The sequence below is a fragment of the Ambystoma mexicanum genome, chromosome 8 (assembly GCF_040938575.1).
Source record: "Ambystoma mexicanum isolate Mex_15411 chromosome 8, UKY_AmexF1_1, whole genome shotgun sequence".
Lineage (NCBI taxonomy): Eukaryota > Metazoa > Chordata > Amphibia > Caudata > Ambystomatidae > Ambystoma > Ambystoma mexicanum.
In genome coordinates, this window is record NC_090929.1 from 505,304,385 (window position 1) to 505,331,558 (window position 27,174).

At 50.1% G+C, this 27,174-nt stretch overlaps 1 protein-coding gene across 3 annotated transcripts in view; it reads right to left on the reverse strand.

The window, feature by feature from the left end:
- The window catches only part of CFAP74 (cilia and flagella associated protein 74), a 2,332,202-nt gene that overhangs the window by 1,940,236 nt on the left and 364,792 nt on the right, over positions 1–27,174 (reverse strand). The gene's annotated exons all lie outside the window — the stretch shown is intronic.

Genomic DNA, 27,174 nt, shown 5'->3' on the forward strand with positions numbered 1-27,174 from the left:
ATACAAATATGAGTATATACAAGGAAATTCAAGTACGGAAAAAAGCAGCAGTAGTAGCAGAAAGTGTTCATAACCTAACTGATTACCTTTATGCACAGAAATGATTGCTCTGTTTCAAAGGTGCTACTTACCGTATGCATATATATCACATGATTTGACTGGACCATAAGGGAATTACTGTAAGAACATACTTGAAGGATAAGTCTACAAATATAGTACCTTTTTAATTTTTAATTCCTGGCTTTTACTGAAGAAAACCATGTGGCCTAGATATGTCAGTAAAGGAAAAAAGAGGGAGGCAGACATGTGATGTCATCAGTGATGTCATCAATGGCATTTGTGATATCATCTTTGATGTCCTGGGTGTTAGTCTTAGCAGTGCACAGTGGTGGCACGAGTTATGGTTGCTTAGCTTACCATAACTGGCGAATTTCAATGGTTTTTCGGTTTTACTTCGAATCATAACGTCCCGTTAACAAAGTTTTTTTTGTGAATTTCATAGGTTTTTAGTAGCGCAACTTAACCATAACGTCCCTTTAACAAAGTTTTTTTTACTGAAGTTCATAGGTTTCGAGTAGTGGCACGTAACCATAATGTGAACTAACATCTGACTTCATTGCACACCTTCTGGAGAATGCCACATGACCATATGCTGGCGCACAACATGGTGATGTGTCCGAGAATCCGTACACACTTAACAATAAGATCTATGCCTCGTGGACAGTGTGGAAGTACATTTATTACTGATGTAGGAACTTGCAACTTCAACATTTCCCTTGCACACCTATTCGTACTCAGCCATTAACAATGTAGTGCACAGTACATATTTTTAGCAAAAGTAATATTTATCTGAAAACAACATGAACTAAGGCCATCCCTCCTCCCCAAGAAACAGCGCCACTGCTGCAATGAAGGAGCATGAGAAACACTGCCCTTACCTTACAAATAACACAAGCACAACATTTTTCCTCGTCCACCTACCCCTCCCTATTACTGTTTGGTGCCTCTTTGCTCATTTCCGTCCGCAACTTTCCTTCTTAGCTGTCCTTCCAAACAAAAAGCCATCCGTAAACACATTAAATGTTCCTTTAAGAAGCACCTTTCACAGTTTAAAAATATAAATTAAAAAAAAAATCACATACACTCCATCTACTTTATATACTTTATATTTCTCAGTAAAGTACATAGACGCAATAAGATTTTCCAACATTTCCATTTGCAGTTTGTGTTATGCTAATGGGAATATTGTAGCGTTCGTCCTCTGTTCCAGGGACTGGAACGGTGAATAAAGGGCCAGCAAGCCAAGGTATCAGCTCAATCGAAGCGAGAGTGCATAACGCAATCTCTGGATAATTACCCCCCCTTCCTCCCCTAAAATGGGGGATGAATACCATTAACAATCTAGATTTCCAAAGCAGTAACCTGTGCTACTAAAAAAGAGGATTTTTCGTCCTAATCCGGGACGCCTGTGCCGTCCCGGATTAGAAAACAAAATCCTTTTCCAATATGGCCACCATAGAAAGGGAAGGCGGTTGTTCCATACAGGTCCCCTCTTCGCTTTCCATGACAGCCTGCAAAAATCAAAAAGGAAACCCTGTTAACCTATTACCACAAGCACTTTTTTCATCCCTTTCAAATGTATCCTAATGTCGAACAACTTTACCATAAAACCAGTCCCAGGTGGACATGGCCACTGTAAGCCTATCTTTTCTCCCTTCTGGTCATGGCCAGTAGCCCTATTGTGCGGATCATGACCTTGTACCATGACCCGACATTCTGCCCACTCCCCATGGCTACAGCCTACCCCTCAGTCAGTAAACGTATACCGCTATGTTTTGTAACTACATTACGACACTTGTCTAATACGAAAACACTCCCACATCTCCTCACATAACCAACCCTAATGATATTGTACACCTTTTTTGGATGACGTTCCTCTCCAGCGTAGCCAAATGCGCCCATAAGCACCTACGTGCCGTGATGCAGAACCTGAAAATGAATACACAGCGACGTACAACGTAGCACGTCACATTTTGAAATAATAAACTGGTTTTTAAAAGAAAACATTAACATTTTAGAATTTATAAAGTACTTTTATTTCACAAGAAACTGTCCGAGACCATCGGACTATTCCCATTTTCAATCAAATAGTAACTTTGTTTCTTCAGTCGTCATTGAAAATGTTAATCGTGAGGCACATGTTGTTTTTTTCGCATACACAAAGTATTTGTTTTCGATAAAGCAACCGCTTTGGTCGCACAGTGATTTCCAAGACGTTGGCATGAACTTCGGCCTACACCACCATAAAAGATTATGTTACTCCTAGTGGCCACTTGTTACGCTCACCTGGACCCCAGAGGGGTGTTGACCGGACCCGGACAGCTGCGGTCTCCTTCAACGTGATGCGTAGTGCAGAGATGACTGTCTGGACTGGCCCCCCTAGTCTTGTCTGCTGGACCCGAAGAAGTATTTTCCTGCAAGTGGAGACAGGGATTAACCACCCGTGGGTTTTAGTGATGGCCTCCCAACTGTTCTCGCTCTCCCCCACTAATCACCTCTGATGTCCCCTTAGTAACCTCACCTTATGTTCGCAAAAGATGAGCTCTCCATCCAGCGTGTCTTACAGGGGCGCGTAGATACCAGTTACTTCACTGGTTTGAAGGCGTTGGGAGAGTTCCAGTAAGTATTGACTCTGAAGTCCCTGGTGGGATTGGTAGGTATCAAGTTCAAAGAGTTCAATGTGCCCGATGTTCACTCTTGTCCCCTTCCTTCCTTAAATTGCAACTGAGTTTGTGAGAAGAAGGTCTCGTAGCTGCTGCTGGCGTTCAGGTAAGAGTCTGTGTTACCCAACGCTGTCCGGTAACTATTGCATGCGTTAACGTGTTGTTTTTCTCCCTCTTTACAGATGCGGCATATGAAAATGTGGAGAGTTATGGAATAATATCGCCGGTGGTAAATCAGGTAAGTCTATGGTGGTAAAAGGTTGTATTTGTTGATTCCCTTGGCTCACCTTGTTTTTTCTTGTGTCCCCTAGGTGCCGGATTACGGCAAAGAAAGGATGGAGACAGTGCCGGATCGAAAGATTCTGTGAGAACTGGTGAGTATGGCGCCGTGCTGGAGCTGGCGAAGCGACGCCTGCAGGACTGATGTACTTTCCAGGTCCGGAGATGAAATGTTTCCGGAATTAGGTGAGGAATTTGAAATAAGTTTGTTTTCTAACCTTGTCCTTTTCTTCTTCTTTATTCTAGGAGCTCCGGATTCGAGGCGGGCGTGGCAGAAGACTGGATGCTGGCTGCAGGCACGGTGAGCGTCACGCTGCTGGATGCAGAATAACGCGAAGCATGTGCTGCTGTTCGGGTGTGGTTTAAATAGCCTCCAAAGTAGTTCCAGGTAAGAAGTTCCCTAGAGCCACGCCCGAGTAAAAATAGTCCCTGTAACAAAATAGTCCCATCCAGGCCTCATGTAGGCTTGGACTCTTTTGCAGCATGGTCTGCATCAGGTAAGTAAAGTCTAAGAGCCTGGCGCCTATGGCGCCAGGACTGAACCCAGACAGCCCCTAGCCAGGGCTGCTGAGGTTTAAACAAATGTCTGGATGCCTGCTCCCGGAGCCGAGGACCTTGGTCCTGATGCCCGGGGGTAGGCATCATGACACCACTGCAGCGTACGGACAAATGGGTCCTGGGCGATCGTCCAACAAAACAGCGACGGTTAGGCAGCCGGGCACGAGTACGTGCATCTGGCGTGCAAAGAATCCATCACTTGGCATCTGGAATCCATGGCAATCACAATAAGGCAGGATGTAGCTGTTCGGAAACCATAACAGAAAATACGTATGAATACCCAACCTTTAGCAAACAATTTCAAAAAAGACAAAAAGAACGTGGAAACTGATACACAAATTGATGTGGTCATACATGACATTTTAAAGAAATATTAGCGTTGAACATGGGTGAATCTAGTGGTAGCCTACAAACGCCGATAATCTGCACTCTCCATAAGTAAAAAAAATGACAACTACACAGAAATATAGTACTTCAGTTACATTGCCAAAATTAATGTTCTGGTAATAAAAAATTAAATCTCGTTCCGGTGTAGAGTCGTCAAAAGTAAACTTACACGATATTTACCGTCTCCATTGTCTTCCTGAAACTCAGACAGCAATGTACTTGCACCAAAGAATCTTCTTGAACTGATACTACGTGTGTCTTACAAAAGGTTTGAATACATAACCTTATCAAATGGTATTTTTTGCAAACTTTCAATCCCTGCATTCTTATTGAATTTTCCCTTTCGCTCAAGGTCAAAAAACAATGGACCCTTATGAGTTCAGTCGGATGCGTGGGCTGTAAAGACTGGTAGGGGGTGTCTGTACTTCCGCTCTCTATATGGTAGAGGAGAGGCACAGAGGACCCAGGCCACGATTCTCTATTATTGGTACCTGGTCGAGCAATCAAGGCCTAGCTTCTCAGGAGGTGATCCAGGCTGGTTCTTAAGTACAGTGTAGTCCCCGAACCCCCACAAAGGAATGTCCAAACACTGTATTACTGAAAACACAGTCTTTATATAATTAATATTCAAGGGTATGTACACGATCACAATAACGCACTTTGTACTCGGAAGTCAATAATGATAAATATATACAATTCTAAAGTGGTACCACCAATGTTATCAAATCTCATTAAAGTGCATCAACTGTACGGTTAAAATGTCACACAGATTAATAACGAGGAAACCAGCAATAGAGATAGCAAGGAACGCAAGATGGTTGAAACAGTAGGCAGAATACTGACCCCTACCACGAGGCACAGTTCTGAGTGGAGATCCCCCCGCCTGGGCAACCTGTAAATAAAGATATATAGCACAAGCCCAGTCCAAATGTTCAATAGTCTTACTTCCTCCTATTAAGGTGTTACCCCCCCAATGAACCTGGTGGAGTAGAGTTCTTCGACGATGCGTCAACCGATCTTTCTTGAGTGACTCCCTTTCAGGCAGGAGCTACGGATCGTCGAGAGGTGTCGAGGACCTCAGCGTTCGGTGTCAGGGAATCAACAGCCCTTCTTGAGTGCCCTCCCTTTAAGGCGGGAGTCACGGGTCGTCGAAAAGTCCGACGGTGAACAGCTTGAACTACGGCAGTGAAGTGGCAGCTTTGTTCCTAGCAGTGCTCGTCGACGACAGAGCGTTGGCGTCCTGCAAGGAAGAGGCGTTCAGGGCACCTAGGTGACGATAGTTCTGGACCGCAAACAGATGATGAAGAACTGTGGCCCAGCAAGGGCGTCGAGTCGTCGGCGTCTCTGTGGTCTTTAGGTGGCAGGAAACCCACTGGTGGATGCTCCTCGGCGCGTCGACGGTCGGGCCTTCTCCAGCGGGAGACAAGCGGGTGACGATGCAGACGAGCGCGTCCGATGATCAATGGAAGTTCTTAGGCAAACGGGAGTACGGCAGCTCCGGTCGGCGACGGCGGTCGTCGACAGTGGCAGACAAAAGTCCGAGTGCTTCTCTTTGAGATTCCGCAGCAGTCCCCGTCTCGGGTCGGCAGCCTGTCAAAGGTCTGTCTACCAGGGAGCTTTGGCAAAGATCAGCTGTGCACGATGGTCCCTCGTAGCTCGGGAAGAGGGCGCCTTACCAGGTCCTCTCTGGGTCAGTCCTTGAAAACACAGCAGCTTTCAGATTGCAAAGGAGAGCAACAGCACTCCTTCTTGTCCAGCGGGGCTTCAAGGTCAAGCGTCAGTTACTCCAGTTACTCGTCGTAGTGGACTTCAGCTTCTGAACACGATTCCTAGCAGTGAGAGGTCCCTAGATGTACTGTTGATCTCCCATTCATTCCGCTGGGTCACACGCAAGCATCCAATCACGACTAAAGGCATTCATGCAGACAGGCAGCCAATCAGGCACACGAGGTATTCAGGCCATTCACTTCTCTCCAGACACTCAGAACAAGTTAGGTGTATTGGGACAAGTACCGTGCCATTCAACACTCCAAGCTGCATTCATACCGGTTTCGGGAAGGGTTGTCTCAGTCATTGTGTCAACCACCAGATACTAGACATCCACAACACAGAATGCATATTCGTCACACACTCTATTCATCCAGGTCCCACCCACAGGAGGTACCCACAACATACATCACCGGGAAGGCTCCAGCTAGTCTGGCCGGGCCTTCACAACACCACCATATATGGCATTTCCACCCAACAGTCAGTCACGGGGAAGGGACAGAGTCAGGGCTTCCCAGGACTTTGGGAAAACAAGGTAATGGGTAATAGAAAGCAAGAGGCCACAATGGACATCTTGTTTTCCATCAGGAATCAACTGATCCCAATGGCAGGGCCGGGGCATCCCAAAATGGAGGATACTCCGCACACCTGTCAACTTCAGCATGGAGCTGCCACCAGCCCATACCCTGCTCTGTAGGCCACCCACAGGTGCCCAAAAACATACACTAGGGGCACAGGGTTGTACCCCCACTCATGGGTGCCATAAGGGTATCCCACAGGTCCGTTTACCAAACCAAAAGAGAGAGAGCTGCACCGCCAGGAGTCCCACGTGAACTCCCGCAGGGAAAACACGACAGAACATTTGATAAAAAGCAGTAAAGGACAAGGATACGGAGGCCCTGTCCCTCCGATGAATTTCCAGCTTCACAGTCGCACCCCCCCCCAGACTGAGGTGGAGGGTGCCTAATCTCCCACGGGATAGACACCCTCATCCAGACGGTCAACATACGTGCAGGCCATCTGCATTATCGTGACTCTTCCCTGGTCTGTGCTCTATGGTGAAGTCTAGCCCTTGCAGGCTAATGGACCACCTGAGCAGTTTCGGGTTTTCACCCTTCATCTGCATAAGCCACTTCAGGGGCTTATGATCTGTTTGGACCTTGAAGGTAGACCCCGTAAGGTAGGGCCTAAAACGCCTAAGGCTCCAAACTATACTAAAACATTCCTTTTCAACAGTAGCTCACCTAAGTTCTCTACCCTTGAGTTGTCTACTGATGAATATGATAGGATGTTCTCTCCCTTTGTCATCTAACTGGGACAAGACAGCTCCAATTCCGGTGTCGCAGGCATCCGTCTGGATGATAAAGGGTCAGGCTGTAGTCAGGCGCACACCACACGTGTCCCCGACACAGACTTTCTTTCAAGCCATCAAAGGCCCTCTGACAGTCTTCAGTCCAATTAACCTTCCTAGGCTGCTTGGGTGAAGTCAGAGCTGTCAGTGGTGCAGCTATGGTTCCATAGTCCGCCATGAAATTGCGATAATACCCAGTGAGGCCCAAAAAGGCTCTCACCTGGGTTTGAGTAGTGGGAGTCTCCCAGTCCTGTACATCCTGTACCTTACTGGGGAGAGATTGGATTTGACCCCCTCCTACCTCATGACCAAGATACGTGACTTTCCCCTGAGCTATCTGGCACTCGGTGGCGTTGATAGTGAGGTTAGCCCTCTTTAAGGCCTGCAACACTCTACCCAGATGTGTCAAGTGCTCTTCCCAAGTGGAACTGTAGACGGCAATGTCGTCTAAATAAGCCACACAAAAGGCTTCCAGCCCACTGAGAGCATGATTGACCAATCTATGGAAGGTGGCAGGGGCATTCTTCAACCCAAAAGGCATGACCCTAAACTGGTAGAGTCCCTCTGGTGTTGAGAACGCCATCTTTTCCTTGGCATGGTCCGTCAGAGCTATTTGCCAATAGCCTGAGGTGAGGTCAAAGGTGCTCACAAATTTGGCAGCACCTATGGTGTCCACGAGCTCATCAGCCCTGGGCAATGGGTATGCGTCAGTTTTGGTGACGGCATTGACTCCTCGGTAGTCCACACAGAACCTCCAATCCTTGGTACCTGCCTTGGAACTTGCCTTGGGGACAAGGACCACTGGACTGGACCAGGGACTGGTTGAGGGTTCAATAACACCCAGATCCAACATCTTGGCGACCTCAGCCTGGATGTGGTTCTTAATCGTATCTGACATTCGGTACCTCCTGCTCTTGACAGGCACGCTGTCACCAGTGTCAATCTCGTGCTTACACCACGGTGTAAGGCCTGTCGTCAGCAAAAACAGAGAGGCATACTGTTGGAGCAAAGTCCTGCAGGCCCTCTGCTGCTCGGTTGTCAAATCTGGAGGAAGATGCACTCCCTCCACTGAGCCATCCTGAGGGTTGCTATGCAGCAAATCAGGAAGGGGCTCACTCTCATCCTCTTCTTGCTCTGAAGCTAGCAAGAGACATGAGACTTCTGCTCGCCTGTGGAAAGGCTTGAGCCTATTGACATGGAATACCTGAGGGGCTACCCCTGAGATTCCCATGTCAACCAGATAATTGACTGCGCCCATCTTGGAAATTATCCGGAAGGGTCCAGTCCATTTATCTGCGAATGCCCGAGGCTTGGTAGGCTCCATCACGAGGACCTCCTGTCCCAGAGTCCAATCCACTTGCGATGCTTTAAGGTCATGCCAGTATTTGTTCAATTCCTGGCTGGCCTTGAGATTCGCCGTTGCTTGACCCATCATCTGTGTCATCTTCCGTCTGAGGCCTAACACATAGTCCCCCACTTGCTTGGCGGGACCGGGAGGGGTGGCTTCCAAACCTTCTCTGATCAAGGCGAGGGGCCCCCTCACGGGATGTCCAAAGAGTAACTCAAAGGGGCTGAAACCAACGCCCTCTTGAGGTACCTCTCTGTAAGCAAACAGCAGGCATGGCAGGAGGAGATCCCATTTCCTCCTTAGGGGCTCTTACAAAGCACCTAGCATGCACTTGAGAGTTTTATTAAATCTCTCAACCAGACCATTGGTCTGGGGTGGTAAGAGGTGGAGAACTTGTAGGTTACCCCGCACTCTTTCCAAATGGTTTTCATGTAGCTAGACATGAAGTTGGATCCTCTGTCAGAGACAACCTCCTTGGGGAATCCAACATGGGTGAAAATGCCCAGGAGAGCCCTGGCAACCACCTTGGCAGTAACAGTCCGAAGGGGTATAGCCTCAGGGTACCTGGTGGCATGATCTACCAAAACCAGGATGAACCGATGTCCACCTGAAGTGGGAGGGTCAAGGGGACCGACAATGTCGATGCCCACCCTCTCAAATGGTGTGCCAACCACTGGCAATGGCTGCAGTGGGGCAATGACGCTGCCTCCAGTCTTGCAGGACAACTGACACGTTTGACAGGTCCTGCAGTTGGACTCCACTTCTACTCCCATCCGAGGCCAGTAGAAATGGGCAGAGAGCCTCTGCTTAGTCTTCTTGGTACCAAGATGACCAGCCAAGGGCACCTCATGCACCAACTGCAGTAGGAAGGGCCTGTAAACCTGGGGTACCACCAACCTCTTGAGGGCACCAGGTTCAGGCTAAGTGGGCTCACTAACAAGGAGCTCACCCTCCCAATAAATCCGGAATGTCATGGGCACTTCTCCTCGTGCCTGGGACAGGGCCTGTTTCCTCAGACCCTCGAGAGAGGGACACTCTCTCTGTCCTTTACAGAAGTCTGCCCGGGAGGGTCCCCCTTCAGCTAACAAGCATTGAAGATCGGGATGATCCTCCGGGTTGAGACCCTCTCCCACAGGAGAGTCTATTGGCTCTTCTCCCACAGGAGTTGAGACAGGGTTTACCACTGGACCCAGCCAGTCCGGAGCATGGATCCCAATGGGTGCTGTAGGAACAGCAGGAAGAGAAGGAGCTCCCTCCACAGAGGTGGCCTTCTTGATCTTCCTTCGTCTTGCCTTTGGCCGCGCCTTCGGCTCGGGTACCTGACTCACAGCCAGACCCGGTGTCACCTGTGACCTAGTGACCGCAGCAGCAGTCATGGGAAGACCATCCGAGATCAATCCCAACTCGACTAGATCGTTACCTAACAGAATGTTAGCAGGGACATTGTCCTGAACCAGGACAGGAAGCTTTGCTGTCTTGTCTCCAATTACGAGTGTGACTCGGGCTGCAGGCGATAATGTGGGAGGCCCACCAGCTAACCTGGTGGTTCTCAGAGGCGCATCTACATAGTCCTCTGGCTTGAGGAGGGTCCTGTCCACCACTGTCATGCTTGCCCCAGTGTCGCTCAAACCAGTAGAAGGCTGGCCATTCAGGAGGACACTTCTCAAAAATCTACGGGTGTTCTGTGGGATAGTCGCCAGTACTTCCGCATACTGGTCCCAGGCCCCAAGGGACACTAAGGAAATCTCTACGGGAGCACCAAATGTGATCCCTGTAGAGGAGGGGAGGACAGTGGCCTCCACCTCAGACATGGGGTAAGGGTAGGTCAGACTGACAGCCTGTATTCCGAGTGCCTTACCTTTACACTTGGAGTCACCCCTTTTGTGATCCAGAGCCCCACAGTCCCAACAAGTGCCGGGAGTGCGGGGTACGGTACTGGAACCACCAGGAGCCTGCTTTGCAGCAGGTGGACCACTACTCTTATTCTCACCCACAGATGACTTATCCCCACTAGATCTTTGGGTCTTAGGAGAGGAGGGTTTAGGTTTATTCGACTGTGACTGCTTTTGGGACTCCTCAGCTTTCTGAGAGGCACCCTTTTCTTTGTCCTTGTCCTTCCCACTGGAGTCCTTAGGGGACACCCGGTGGGAGACCCACTTGTCAGCCAACCTAGCCAGCTTAAAGGGATCCAAAATGTTCTGGTCAGCAACATACTGACGCAGCTCCGGTGAACAGGCTTCAGAAAAATGCTCAAAAAACAACAGGTGGGACAATTCAACAAAAGTTTTCACCTTGCAACCATCAATCCACCCCATCATATTCATGTGCGCAGCACTCACCCAGTCAACCCAAGACACATTCTCTCTTTTCTTAAAATTCCTGAACCTTTTAAGGTATTGGGTAGGCGTCTTGCCAAACTTGGCAATCAAAGCAGATTATACACTCATACTGACCCCTTTCTTCCACACTCAGTTTGAGGCACTCTGCTTAGCAAACACTTAGCCCAATCTCTTTTGTCAACATCATGATTTGCACAAGACATTTCAAACGCTTCAATCCATTGGAGGATATTGTATGGGAGCGAGGGGTCCTCAGGCCCACTCGCGTCGTACGCTCCTCAGTACAAGGCTTGGACCATGTGCCTCCGGTAGTGGGATTGTCACTCGCCCTTATGTAAAGTTAACCACGGTTGACCGCTACATAGATGGGACTACTGAGCAGGACACAGGGCATCCATATTTTGTGCCCCCTTTCGACTCCATCTCGGGTAAACAGGCCTCACTGCGATAGTACAGCAATGTTCAGCTCCCCTTCCACCGCAGCAGCCAAGGACAGAGACACACACACACACAAGGCGCGCAGGCAGCTGGCTGGCCCCCACCCTTGCACTCCCCCTGCGAAGGAAAGCTCTGCGTTTCCATTCTCACGCAGAAGCCGGAGAAAGTTGCAGCAACCAATATGATACAGTTTTCTTCCTCTGAGATCACTGCTCGCCTGAGAACCAGCATGTGAACCAGAATGAGCTAAGCACTTTCTGCTCGATTCATCCCCATAAACGTGCCAGCCATCCACCCCCATTTTAGAACAATTTATTGCCCTCCTGACCCTACGCTCCCAGTAAGGTATTTCTTTCAAGTGCCAGACCCTCGCCTGTGCTGCGAAACCCACCCAACACACTCCTTACTAACCTTAAGCATTTGTACTACTATATATGTTTTTACTTGTACTAATGGGTTTGAAACCTAGGAGAGATGCGAAACACAGCTTGATTCTTTTACATGCACAATAAGGGTCAAGGCCTTCAATTACAAGCCACGAATGACCCAATTGTACTGACAATAATCATTGTGTGTGACTTATGTAGAAATGTGAAAAGTAGCATAAAATGTTTTAGATAATTTGTTATTTAATGTGTAACATATTAGCTTAGGTAGTGACCACAGTGACCGGACCCTGACATGCGTGGAGCACAAGATATTTGACGTCCGTCATCTCATCAGCCACTCAGCCAACCAGAAGGAAGAGATGCCACCCACACCTACAGCACCATATCGCCTGGCCAATCGGGTCCATTTAGTATTTTTTGTTAAAGTTACTTTAATTGATATAAATACAAGCGTGATGTAATGAGAGGCTAGAGGGTTTTTTGGGTTATTTCCTAGCTGGAGAAATAAACCATCCTTTGAACTCTTGCAGCTGGGTCTCAGTGCCTCCTTCCCCGACAAGGGGTTGTGTCGGTTATTTTATTTTCTCTCACACGTAGTAAGCCGGGGAAAGGCACCTACATTTTTGGTGACCCCCGCAACGTGATTTAGAGGCCTTGAGGCCTGCACCATCCGGCAGCGAGATCCAGGGCGCCACTAGCAAAACCATCGCCTCTGCAGTTGACCAGACTGTGCACACCAAGAAGAAAGGGTCAAGGGTTCCCGGTTGACGAATACCCGATCGAAAAAGCTGTTCGCCAAGGCAGGCCACGGCTTGGTTGGGGGACAGACCTGAGCGAGGTACGGCCGTGAGCGGCGACCCTCGGAGTACCTGACTGAACACGTGGAGTCCCGGTTGCAAAGACCCCAAAGGAAGGTAAGGGGAAATACAGGAAGAAGGGAATTAGCAACAAAGGGAAGGTAGTTAAGAATAGGGTCTGCGTGAGTGACGGTGATGTAACGCTCACCTGATTCCCGCAGAGGCGCCGGTCTTGACTGGGTGAATGCCGTATCTTCAAAGGTGATGTGTAACACACGGTTGGCTCTTTGGGCTGGACCTCTGTGCACTGTATGTCTGACTCGAAGAGTAAGATGTCTGCAGATAGAAAATATGGGATTAATGAACTGGGGTAATTGGGAGCCTCTTTCCTCTTCCCTTTCTCATCTCCTGTAGAACCCCAAAGGTTAACGCCCTCACCTTAGGTAAGTGAACGCCGAGCTCTCCATCTGCCTCGGGGCAGGGTGCCGTAACCAGTTTCTTCACTGGATAAGGGTGCAGGCCTCTTGACCTCAGAGGACTGCTGTCCGTCGTTAACTGCACGAACGGTAAGTTCTGGGCACTTCGGGGGGCGCTGTTGAGCAGCCAAGGAAAATGGCTGCTTAGCTCGAGAGCTCCGTCACAGTCCACCGGAATCCTCCTCGCATCGGCGCTAATCCGCACTCGCAACTGCAGCAATTGCTGCGATTTGAAAGCAGGAGCCGCCCTCGACACCCACCCGAAATCCCGGGCTGAATCGGACCCTGGGAGCCGCGCGGGCCCCGCCGGAGCGGGTTCTCCCCCACGGCCTTGCCGCGGCTGCTGCGACCTCCGGCTCGCGTGGCGTCCCGGCGCCTGTCACCCGTGCGCCGCCTTCCGCGCCCATCCGAGGCCTCCCCTGCCGCCGGGACTGATTGCCGAGGCTCCCGTGGACCGTTCCCTGGCTGGGGCTGGCGCGACTGGTCTGCCTGTGCACAGCGCTCGGGGGCCTCCTGCCCCCCCCCACACGGACACCGCCTCCCGGCCTGATCCCTTGGACCCTGCGGGCTTCGCCGCTGCCGGCTGCGGCCTTGTGTGCTCCGCGGCGAGAGCCGCCGGCGATACCGTCCGGGGGGCGCCTTGAGGGACGCAGCCCGCCCCCCCCGAAATCACCAAGACCACGCCACTAGATGGCCGCTGATCCGGACCTGATCCCCTGACGTCTCCTGGGAGGCGGCGGTCTCGCCCACCTACGGGCAGGAAGGTGGGTGCTTGGCGCTACGCGGGGGGCCCCCCCTCTCCGCCCCCTCGGGTGCGGACCCCGTACCATCGGCCTAAGTCGCCCGGAGGGCTGTCCACACACGGGCTGGGACCTCTGCGGCCCCCCCCTACCTCACCTTGCTGCTAGAACTGGGCCCACTCCTTTGCCCTAGCCACACACTTCACTACGAGCCACCGCTCCCGGGATCCGACAGCCGGCTGGCTAACCTCACGGCGGCACCGGAGTGCACGGGATCCCACTCATTTGTTGTCGCCGCTCAAGACCACGCCACCTTCCCACCACCATATCCCGCTTTCTCTGCCCAGTCTCCGACTCTACGACTCCTCCACCCTGCTACCCCTGACCAGCTTCCAACCCCCTACGTGTCGCCCCATCCTTGACTCGACCTTGGCCATGTCCAGCAGAGCACGGGGTGCTAATAAAGTGGGCGCTATGGACAAGTTTGCCAAAGCGGCGCCCAGGGCAGACCTGGCGTCCTCCTCTGCGGCACAGGAAGATAGCGCGCCCCCCCTGGAACCCCCACACCCGGATCTGACCACCTTGATGGAGTCCATGGCGAAAAACTTCGCATCCTTCCACGAAAAGCTGGACGACATCAATGCTAGTGTGGCCTCCCTACGGACTAAGGTGGACCAACATGGGACCAGGATAACTGAAACGGAGCAGAGGATAGGGGCCAGCGAGGACCATATTCATACTCTCCAAAACACAGTCACTGAGCTCGTCCACGATATGAAACAGGTCAAAGCCAAGAATGATGACTTAGAATCTAGATCCCGGCGGAACAACATACGCATTGTGGGGGTTCCCGAGTCTGCACTTAAAGGGCGCATGGAGGTGGCGGTCGAGCAGCTAATTAGAGATCTCCTTGGCGATCCGGAGTTTTCACCATTCTTTACAGTCGAGAGAGCGCACCGCTCTCTGGCGCCCCGGCCTAAGCCTGGCGACTTCCCCAGACCGATCATCGCAAAGCTACTGAGCTACAAAGACAGAGACCATATACTCCGTTTGGCCAGAGAGAAGGGGGAGCTAAGATTTGAATCACAAATTGTCAGGATCTTTCCGGACTTTTCGGTAGGGGTACAAATGGAGAGGCGCCGATTTGGCGGGGTGAAGAGGATGCTCAGAGACAGGAAAATTGAATACTCTATGCTTTTCCCTGCCCGCATGAAATTCATCCACCGCAACAAGAGCTACTTCTTCACGGTCCCTGATGAAGCGGTTAAGTTTATAGAAGCACAGATTCCACTGCCACAACCCCCGGAGGAACCAATTGGCGAGGACTGAGACTATCATCCCTGTGCTCATAGGTGAACCTCTTGTGCCCCTGGCTACTGAGGTCTGCCCATCTGTGGATTGGATTGGTGCTGGCCCTCTCCTGACTTCCCTCTGGCCGGCCTGCCCCGGCCCATGGCCCTGGGTCTAACATTGCATCTCCTCCGGGGGATGCCTGCTCACATCTTGGATCCCCGGCCCCTTCGTCCTTGCAATCTCGAACAATACGGTTTATCCTCCTGCTTGTAACCCCCGCCGCACTGGTGGGGAAAAACTGTAAACTGTAACGATGCTTTATTATGCAATGATCGCACAAAGGTGGTCTAGACGGCAGCAGCAGCCCCCACTGCAGCTGCAATGCCGCTTAAGGCGAGGGTTATGTTATCGAGCCCCTGTTGGGCTATGTTTTTGGTGCTGCCGAGTTGGGGATGGGTGTCGAGGCACTGCTAGTTGTTACTGGGCGGTGAGGGTGGGGGGTGGGACAGTTGGGGTTTACTTTATTCAAAATGGCAGGATGGTCTTGACGGACGCGGCAGGGTGGTGGGTCTACTTCACTCTAGCACCCCTGGTGGGTGTGGCAGTCAGTTCCCGCATTTGGGATGTCCCGTAACTCCCTGCTATGGCCATCAGAGTGCTGACCTGGAATGTACGGGGTCTGACCAACTTTACTAAGTCTCGTAGGATAACGGCGTACGCACAGAGACACGGGATCAAAGTGCTCCTATTGCAGGAAACTCACGCTCAGAAACTCCTGTCATCGAACCTCGCACAGACCTGGGGTCCAAACAGATTCTACACTCAGTATTCCACCCAGTCCAGGAGGGTACTCACTCTTATACACAAGGCTGTTGCGTTTACACTTCACACATCCCACATCGACCCAGAAGGTAGATATGTAATTCTGCACTGCACCTTGGCCGGGGACGAATGCCTGCTCGTGAACTCGTATGCCCCCAATATTGACTCCCCGGAGTTTATAGACACCATATCTGCCATTCTCATGAAATATATCGATATCTCTATCATATGGGGCGGAGACATGAACCTCATACTTGATGCGACCTTGGACAGGACGGCCACTGCCCGTAGACCCATGTCTCGTGCGGCTAAACGGCTTCAAACTCATATGGGCTCCCTCAACTTGATCGATGCCTGGAGGACACTCCACCCCCTGGAGAGGGACTACACCTTTTACTCTACGGTACACGACAGTTCCTCGAGGATAGATCTATTCCTCCTGTCGGGTGACCGCATGGGCAGGGTTTCGGATGTCAGGATCCTTCCGCGCACGCTCTCCGATCACTCCCCAGTGCTCCTACAGATCCAACTTGGTAGAGCCCCTGAAGCCCGCCCTGCATGGCGCTTCAAGCCCGACGCCCTGTCAGATATAGTCTTTAAGGCTGAGATTCTGGCGGACATAGCCTTGTTTTTCGAAAACAACAACGCCTGCGACACGCCCGAGGGGACCAGGTGGGAGGCATTCAAAGTTTATATTAGAGGTGTGTGCATTTCCAGGGAGGCAGGGGTCCTCAAGGCCATAAGGCAGGCGCTGAGGGACTCTGAAACTAAGCTTAAAAACCTAGAAAGAGATTACGCCACTACTCCAGCGCCTGCAACCCTAGCGAAGATTAGAACAGAGCTGGAACGGTTTGAGACGCACGCCCTGAGTGAGGTGAGATTCCATGCTCGCCCCATTGCGGCCCGAAAGTATGGAGAGGGGGACAGGCCGGGCAGGACCCTTGCTAAACTCGTGCGATCAGAGGGAGGTAGGACCGGATTGATAGTGTTATAGACGAAAGGGGCGTGAGACACTGGTCGGACCAAGCTATCCTCGACACTTTTACTGGCTTTTACGCCAACCTATACGGTCCCCAACCGACACACTCATCCCAGGACTTAGATGACCTACTGGAATCTATTCCTATGACCCTGATCTCCCAAAACACCAAAGAACTCCTCGACGCCCCGTTCTCCCTAGAGGAGATAGTTCGGGCAATCTCAGATCTTCCGAAGGGCAAGGCCCCGGGTCCCGATGGGCTCACAGCTGAGTTCTACCAAGAGCATGTTGCCATACTAGCGCCCATACTCCACGGGGTCTGGACGGAAGCACTACGTACACTCATCCTTCCTCCCTCCCTAAGAGAGGCATTGATCACTGTCCTCCCCAAGCCCGGGAAACCCCCAGACGAATGTAGCTCCTATAGGCCCCTGTCGCTTATTAACACCGACACGAAGATTTTTGCCAAAATAATTGCCAACAGGTTTCTCCCGTCCATGCCCTACCTGGTCCATGCCGACCAAAGCGGATTTGTCCCTGGGCGCTCCACGGCACTCAACATCAGGCGCCTCTTTAATGTCCTGTCCAGAATTGATCCAAATGCCGACGCAGTGGCAGTCACACTAGATGCCCAAAAGGCATTCGACATGGTCTCATGGCAATACCTATGGGCTGTGCTGGAGAAAATGGGGATAGGCCCGAACATGATCTCCTACATAAAGTTGCTATACACAAGGCCATCGGCGAGGGTCCTCATCAACTCCGTCCCCTCCTCCCCCTTCGAACTACACAGAGGCACACGCCAGGGCTGCCCGTTCTCCCCCATCCTCTTTGCGCTGTCCATCGAACCCATGGCTGATCACGTTAGGAACCGCCACACCCGGAAGGGCGTACGCTTGCAGGACTCACCAGAAATCATCTCACTATATGCGGACGACGTACTCCTTTATGTCAGACAGCCCTCCATACACCTTGACCCTATCATTCGCGACATAACCAAAATAGGAACGTACTCGGGCTTTACTATAAATGACTCCAAATCTGAAATCTTCCCCCTAACTAAAACAACTCAGCAACCGTCCTGTGAGTTCCCCCTGCGCTGGTCCCTGGGCGGAATTAAATATCTAGGAGTGCAAGTGTCATTAGCTAAAACATCCCTGTTGGCAGACAATTACGCAGCCACAGCTCAGCTCATCGAATCCAAGCTGCTTAAGTGGCGCAACCTGCCGCTATCCCTGGCGGGCAGACTTTCCCTAATCAAAATGATCGCGGTACCCAAGCTCCTCTACATATTCGCCAACGTGCCGGTATGGCCAGGCAAGCAGTACTTCAAGAACCTCCACACAGCGTTTGCCCAATTTCTATGGCACTCCGGAGCAGTCCGCAAGAAGTGGCTACACATGGCCCTCCCTTACGAAAGAGGGGGCTTCACTGCCCCCGATTTGACTCTATACTGGAATGCTGCACAGGCCCAACATGCCACCCACTGGTACACTCACCCAAATCCGCCCCCACACGTCAAATTAGAGAAAATGGCTGGCGATGGCACCCACGCCATGACCTTACTATTACACTATACATACCGTACTGATGCCCCATCGGACCCAGTGGCCACTACGATTAGGGCTTGGAACAATATCCTCCCTTCCACTCGGGAGCAGCGTCCGTATTACAAGTGGCTCCCCCTATGGCGGTTCCCTGGCCTTCCTCCGACACATGATCGCCTTCTCTCTCGGCGGTGGGAGGACCTGGGATATCGGGCCCTAACAGATCTCTACCACGATGGCACATTTATCACTCCCCAAACATGGCGCTCAGGACACCCCGGCTCAGCACTGGACCTGTTGCAGTACTACAGGTTGAGAGCAGCGGTACGGGAGATGTGGCCCTCCTTCCCTGATGAGCCTCCTGACTCCCCTGAACTCCAATATATAGCTAACTCCTCAGGCTGTAGGGGTATAATCTCCTCCCTGTACAAAATGCAGCTGGACAGACTGGGTAACACGACCCCAGACTCACGTCGAGCATGGGCGGAGGAACTGAACACAGAGATCACCGACGCAGTCTGGAGCAAAATGTGTGCACACACGCGCAAAGTCTCACTCAACGCCAGGTTCCGCTGCATGCAATACAAACTTCTCAATAGACTCTACTACACGCCACATAGAGTGGCAAAATTCGCATCCAACTCCACACACACATGCCCGAGATGCAGAGCTCCCGAGGCAGACCACGGTCATATGTTCTGGTCCTGCGCTGCGCTCGACACATTTTGGGGTGAGGTCACAGAAGCGCTATCGGAGATAATTGGCTCCCCAATTGAGTCGACCCCACTAGCCTTGCTGTTCGGTATTTGGACTGGGGAGGACGAGAGGAAAAAGTCGAAATTCTTAAATGTGGGTGCTATTGTTGCCAAAAAATGTATACTGCAATGCTGGAAGCGCCATAACCCCCCATCCTTCAACATGTGGCTGAGGGCCCTCACGTGGGTACAAACGTGTGAAGAGGAGTACATTGGATCCCTGCCCACCCCCTCCCGCCCCAGGAATGTCTGGTCAGAATTTTGCAGCTATTTAAATAATAAGGATGGGGTTGAATGGACCTCCACCCCCTCACCTGCCCAACCGGACTAAAAATGAGGCATGCCCCGCCCGAGCTATTCCACAATATCCCCCCTGCTCTTATGTACTGTTGATTCTATCTGTTTTGCAATGCATTTATGTGCTGTCATGATGCTCGCTTACATGTATGCTATCCATGCTGTACCTGTTTTGACTTCCTGCCAATAAACAAAAGTTCAAAAAAAAAAAAGTTCTGGGCACTTCAAATGTCTTAAAAGTCTTTTGTAATGATATCTCTTGTTTTGCAGGGTTCCGGCGATGGCGGATGGCGGGCTGATGAGAGTTGAGGATCGAACCCGCGTGAGGAATAGAAGCGCCTGGAAGCACGTAAGTAAGCGCTTGTAGCCTGCTTCACGATGCGCACTAACTGTCCCTTTTATCTTGCAGGTACAAGTTTGGAGCTTTAGAGAAGCTGAAGGGTGCTGGATTACCCACTGGATTCGGCGTGGGAAGGAGAAATGGCACGTGAGTAATAAAGTTGCCCAATGTCTTTAAACGCACCTTCTTTTGTCTTTCAGATGCGGGATGCAGCGCCAAAGGCCTCCGGAGCGTGCAAAGAGCTGGTAAGGTTTTGTCTTTCAGATGCCGGAATTCAGTGCGAAGACCTCTGGAGCATGCGAAGAGTAGGTAAGCCTTTGTCTTTCAGATGCCAGAATGCAGCGCGAGGCGTTGGTGACAGCCGATGGACCAGGTAAGAGATGCGCTGCCACTGAAGACCGTAGTGCTAACCTGTTCTTTCTTTGTCTTTACAGGTGCTGCTGAAGACTGGATTCCAGGATGGTAAGTCTTTGTTCCCTTAGGCCCAGGATCAGAAGCAGAAGACACGATGAGCGTTCTGCTGCAGAGAATGCAGAATAACGCAAAGCAAGATTCATCCATCGGGTGTGGTTTAAATAGCCTCCTGTAGTGCTTAGGTGTCTCCTTCCACAGCCTCGCCTAAGAAAAGAGTTCCTGCTTTCCAGAAGAGTTCCAGTGTTCTGAACCTAGGGCGTGGCTCCTGCCCCACCCAACAGGAAAAGTAGTCCCAAACAGAAGAGGATCAGGGGCTCAACTGGCAGGTAAGTAAGCAGCATGGTCTGCTGCAGGTAAGTCCACCCAAGCATTATGAGCCCGGCGCTTCCAGCGCTGGGACTGGGCATCTTTATGAGCCTGGTGCCACTGGCGCCAGGACAGGGTCCAAAAGGTCCCAATTGGGACTGGCTGGCACTCGGAACCGGGGTTATGGGTCTGCTTCCAAGGGAGTTGGGCGAGTCCTGATCTTTTGGAAGCAGAGATCATGACAGCACCCCCCCTCAAGGCCCCTCCCAAACCGGGCTTCTCCGGGGGTTTTGGCTTGTTAGGAAATGTTCGATGAAATCTTTTGATTAGACGAGGCACGTGGACATATTCTGCAGGTTCCCAGGATCTTTCTTGGGGACCGTAGCCTTTCCAGTCAATCAGGTAAAATAGTTTAGATTTGGAGATCTTGGAATCCAGGATGCTTTTGACTTCAAACTCGAGTTCTCCAACTAGAATAGGTTTTGGAGATTTAGTTAGTCGGGTTTGAGGTTGCACGGGTTTTAATAGAGAGACGTGGAAGACCGGATGGATCTTCATGTGAGGGGGCAAGTCCAACTTGACCGCTACTGGATTTACTATGGTAGTGATGGAATAGGGACCAAGGTATCTTGGGTTGAATGTGCGTGGTCCTTTTAGAGGTAGATATTTGGTGGATAACCAGACTTGATCTCCTACTTGATATTGGGGGGCTTCCTTCCGATGTTGGTCTGCTCCTTTCTTGTATTGTTCTTTAGCCCTTTGAAGGTGAGAAACGGCTTCCTTAAAGGCTTGGGTGATTGTAGAATGCAGGTGGTCTACTGCTGGTGTTCCAAGATCTTGGAGTGGATCCAACTCCGAGGTTCGAGGGTGACTACCGTATAAAAGAAAAAACGGGGTCTTCCCAGTTCCTGAGTGGACAGAGTTATTGTAGGCATATTCGGCTATCCAAAGGATATCTTTCCAAGTTTTTTCAGTTTGTTGTAGCATGCAGCGCAAATACTGTTCCAGAGTTTGATTGGTCCTCTCGGTTTGTCCGTCGGTTTGAGGGTGGTGGCTGGTCAAAAGTCTCACATCAATTTGAGCCGACCGACAGCAACTTCGCCAAAAATGAGAAATAAATTGACTACCTCGATCCGAAATTAGAACTGAAGGAAAACCGTGCAGTCGGACGATGTTTTCGAGAAATTCTCGGGCCAGAGTTGCTGCTGTTGGTAAGCCTTTGAGTGGAATGAAATGCGCCATCTTGGAGAATAGGTCCACGATTACTAGGATCGTATTGTATCCGGAGCATGGAGGTAGATCGGTGATGAAGTCCATAGAAAGCGTATGCCAAGGGCGAGGTGGGATGTCAATAGGGCGTAAGAGGCCGGCTGGTTTTTCCTTTTGACTCTTGTTTTGGGCGCATATCCCACAGGACATTATAAAGTCTCTGATATCTTTTTTCCAAGACGGCCACCAGAAGTAGCGCTTGATCTTTTCCAAGGTTTTGGCCATACCGGGATGTCCTTCCATTAAAGAATCGTGATAACAAGAGATTACCTTTTTCTGTAAATCTGTGCTGGGCAGGTATAACCGTTCTTGGAAATATAATAGGTTGTCCTTCACTGTAAAGTCCTTTCCATGCAGATGCCAATTCTGTATGTCTGCTGGAGTTACCAGTAGCCTGGCTTTATCCTTAACTTCCTCTATGGATTGTGTGGCGATTACACCCAGAATTCTTTGTTCGGGAATGATAGGTACAGGTTTAGGATTGATCAAATGTTCTTCCACTCCCATCCGAGAAAGGGCATCAGCTTTACCGTTTTTTGTACCAGGTCGATAGGTAATTATGAAGTCAAACTCGGCAAAGAATAGTGCCCAACGGAGTTGCCTAGAGGATTGAGCTTTTGCGGTTTTCAAATATTGCAGGTTTCGGTGATCTGTAATCACAGTAACGGTGTGTCGGGCCCCCAGAAGATAATGCCGCCAAGCCTTAAAGGCGGACTTGATAGCTAGAAGTTCCTTATCAGTAATAGTGTAATTGATTTCAGGAGGCGAGAATTTGCGGGACCAAAATGCCACGGGATGCAACTGATTGGTCACTGGGTCCTTTTGTGATAGAACTGCCCCCATGGCAAGGCTCGAAGCATCAGTTTCAACGATGTAGGGGAGTTCTGGGCGAGGATGTTTTAAGATCGGTGCAGAGATAAATCTAGTCTTCAAATTCTGGAAAGCTTGTTCCGCCTCGGTAGACCATTCAAAACGTTTGTTTTTCTTTAACAAGGCGGTGATGGGCTGGACTATTCGAGAGAATTCGGGGATAAACCTGCGGTAAAAGTTAGCGAAGCCTAACATGCTTTGAACACCTTTTACGGAGGATGGCGATGGCCATTTGAGAATTGCAACGACCTTCTTTGAATCCATACGCACTCCGCTAGGTGATAATATGAATCCCAAGAATTCAACTTCAGTCACGTTGAAACAGTGGCGGCTGCTATCATGGGGCGGCCGGGCGCCGCCCCCCCAGAAAAGAAAGAGGAAGCTAAAAGAGATTCAATCAGAGAACTTCTCCGATTGAATCTCTTTTAGCTTAGAAAATGCCTGCATTTCCTTTGCCAACAGGCGGGGGCCCTGTGGCAAGGTAATCATGTATCAGGGCCGGGCCCGGCTTTAACAGCGGGGCGCGTCCCAATTTAGTTTATTTTTTTCCATAGTAGAGTGCGTGGAGCTCCTAGCCCCACGCACTCTACGTAGCCCCTTTAATTGGAAGCCTGGCGGGGCGCTTCAGGGCTGGCCCCGCCAGTATAAAATGTGCGTAAACAGCGCACTTAAATTCAGATTCCCTCCCCTGCCATGGATACAGTAATGTCATTGGCTGGCAAACAGCCAATGACATTACTGTATCTATGATGACTCACTGGCGGCGCAGGGTGTGTACTTGCGCCTGCGCCGCCTTCACACGTCTGTTTCTCTTTCTTTTCTTCACGGTGCAGTGGGTGCACATCAAACACGAGTGCTGCTGCAGCGGCGCCGCGGTAAGTACCATGATCCGGCCGGGCCATCCCCATGTTTGTTTTACTTTTTCTTTCTGTTTGGGACCGGGGACTCGGGAGTGTTACTTACACTCCCCTCCCCGGGCCCAAAACTATGTGGTCCACCACGGCCCCAGGCCCAGTCAACACTGAACGACGTGTAGGCCTTGGCCTACACGTCGTTCAGTGTTGCTGCCGAGCTGCGAGCCTTGGTGGTAGCGGGCCGCCCGGCCCGCTACCACCAAGGCGAGGGCCGCTGCCCTGGGCCTATTTGTTTTAACCCCGGTCCGTGCCCCATGCCGGACCGGTGCGCAAGGCCCAGGGCAGGCACTGGCCGTGCGCTGCTGCTGCCCACTCAGGCAGCCGCGGCCTGCGACCATGCATCTGCTAATTGTGCCGTTTTATATTTTCGGCATTTTCCGAAAATAAATGCTGAAAATATAAAACGGCACAAATAGCAGATACGTGGTCGCGGGCCGCGGCTGGGCCCACGATACCCTCGTGTCGAAGGACACCTCTTGCAGTGAGAAGCAGGATGCCCGTCTGCTGTCCTGTGCTGCGCACAGAACCTGTGATGTGAGAAGCATCGGAGGGTGTTGTGTTCCTGTCTAGTGCATTCACCAGCTGAGCTATGTGCAGAATGCTGCTAGTGTGAGCTTCAGTGTTCCAGTTCCACCACAATACCTGCGCCAGCAAACAACTTAAAAAAAAATACATCCTACCTCAAGCTTTCCTCATTTCACTGTAACTTTGGCGTACTCTAATGAGCTATCGTACAGATGTGTGATGTGCAAGTTGCAGGTTCAAAATCTGGCACAATCAAATAAGCCTTTGATCCTTCGGTTGTTGTCACATGCATGCTAATTTTAGTTGGGTAATAATAATTGCATATTAAAGTGTCCAGTATGAAGCACTTTGGCAACAGTGCTATATAAGTAACAGATTATCTTTATAAATGCCTGAATGTTAGCATCAATAATTCCAAGCAAAAGCTCAGAATAACGCGCTAACTGACATGACTCTTAGTCATCACCTTCAGAGAGGACGGTATGAACACCATATCCAAGCGTTCCTTTGCTCCCTTCAGACGTGTACAAATCTCACATTGTTACACTGGCATGTTTGAAGCTGAATGCGACTGGGTCATGGATGGATTGGCCGTGAGATAACAAGCTAACAAAGCTTACTTGAACAAAAATCAGAATGTACATTTATGGATGGGTCCATCCCATCCCTGCCTGAAGAAGTGGTGGAGAAAGGACTTTTTCAGGCAATGAATATATATGTGTATATATATATATATATATATATATATATATATATATATATTCTTTGCCTGATGAAGTCACTTCCTTCAGTCGAAAGGGTGGCATCTGTGAGTGTCTGCCCCTGATGCCGGTCGACATTCTGTGTAGCTATAAAAGGCATATGTATGTATTTATATTGGCAGGGATTATTTATATCTGATTATTGTGATTTATAGGGTTAAAGGAAGTATGTGAATAATACTTTTTTTTCCTAGGTCTTTGGTTTGGACATTATATTCTAGTTTGTTTGTTGGGGGTGGGTTTGGGGTTCAATTATTGTTGAATTTTAAGGGGGGGGATAAGTTGTATATGCTGATGTTATTGTGTGTTTACTTGTTTGATGGAAAATTTGAATAAATTGGTTCCAAAAAAATTAAAGATTAAAATAAAAATAAAGGCCAGAGCTACCAGGTGTTGTCTTCATGGAAACGCATGACACCTGTAAATCTGGTTTAGCAGCTCTTTATTTTACCGTCTAGCAAGTGAAAGTGGGAGACAGACAAACGCCTAAAGGAACTTGCAGAAACTCTACAACTAAAAAGGGATTTCTCTATAGAAAAATCGCTTATGATGGGCTAAGACATGAAGTCGTTCTCTGGTTCCGATTCACTAAACATCTTCACTCAAACGAATGCCTGATCGTCATAGGCCCCTGTCCCTCCTGGGGCACCCTATGCTCAAGGACGTCATTTCACAAAAATGCCAGGGGTAGCGGAAGTGACACCACACGACCCTTGACCTCTGCTGACATCACAGGAATTGATGTCATTTGACCCCACCCCAAAGTGACATCACGGGAAGCGAAGGAACACGACCTTTCACCCCACGACAAAACAGGAAGTGGCATCACATAGCATTGTTTCTGTGTACACTACGAAAAATATGGTTACGATATCACTGTAAAATGACATACATTTCATACAATTATGGATCACCATATTTATGATTGATATCAGTGCGTATGGGCCCATATTACCAAATCACTGTGAATGCAAGCAGACATCCAAACGATAATGATGTGTTATTATATAGCACTTACGCTTAAAGGGATGGTCTAGAAAAAATTTTTATTTAAAAAATAGATAGGCAACATAAAAAAAAATACTAGCATTCTCCGTTTTAAAACTTCCTATGTTAAATTTTGAGCTATTCAAGCTCAAAATTCGCAAAAGCAAGCCTATTTTTTAAATAAATTTTTTTACTAGACCATCCCTTTAAGCACTTCATATAGAACAAATATACATACAAAATCACCCAACCTGTGTTGGTACTCATTTATCAACCTCAGCAGGATGAAAGGCGGAGTTGACCTTGCTGGGAGTCGAACCTGCAGATCACACACACATTGTAGCAACCAGCGCTCAACCCACTGACCTATTTTACCGGCTATAGCTATCAGAAAACCAGCCACTCCAGAAACAAAGAGCCACCGTTTAAATAAAAAACACATTTTTTTAGGGGTAGCAAGGGAGACCACAGGGGTAGCAAAGGAGACCTCAGGGGTTGCAGTTGCGACCCCTGTTGACCCCTAAATGACATCCATGCCTACGCCACATTAGAAATGTTCAAATTATGTGGCCAACAGAAAGTCTTGAAACCTAGTTGTCTGTCCTTAGCCTCCTAGTTACCCTAACCCATGGGTGCACAACATACGGCCCGCGGGCCAGTTGCGGTCCGCCATGCTCTTTTGTCCGGCCCGCGAGGCACAAAGACTTTCCTAATTAGGAAAGTCTTTGTTGTCTTCCGGGCCGGACAAAACACTGGCCGTCATTGGCTCAGCACACATGCACCACGTTGCTCCTACGAGCCACGTAGTGTGTGTGTGCTGACCCAATGGAGGGCCAGCACTACGGCTGGCGTGGTCCATAAGGCTTGATGCCGGAAGGCATTTCAGCCTTGGACCACGCCAGCCGTAGTACGATTCCAGCGTTCCTGCTTACCTGCCGCTTACCTGCCTTCCAGTTCCAGCACGTCTCCGGTAAGTGGTCTGTTTGTGTTTGTGTGTCGGGTCTGTTTTACTTTGTTTGTGTGTGTATGTTGCGATGGGGGTGTGGGGGGGTGTCGGATGTGTATGAATGTTGGAATTTGAATGTATTTTGTGTGTATGTTGAGATGCGTTGGTGGGTGTCGGATGTGTATGAATGTTGGAATTTGAATGCACCCTAATCTAGTTTAGCTCCGATGCATTCCAGAGACCCCAATAATAGGAGCCCCGCTTCCCAGAGTGTTTGCCTATTATATTGGATGATGGGCAGACACGCGACCGCTCCGGGAGACTGCGGCTGCGGCTGGACACTTTAAAGGCCTGTCATGTCCGTGTGCACAGTCTGTTTACCCACCTTCTTGGTACTTGACCCAGCTGTCTTGCTGTTTACCCACCTTCCCCTTTGACCTCGGCTCACTGCCTTGTGTTGTGCTTCATCTGTCTACCTTCACCCCTTCATCCCTTGTTGTGGCCAGGCACAGCTGTAGCACAGCTACACTTGCCAGGCACAGCTGTAGTAGAATTAA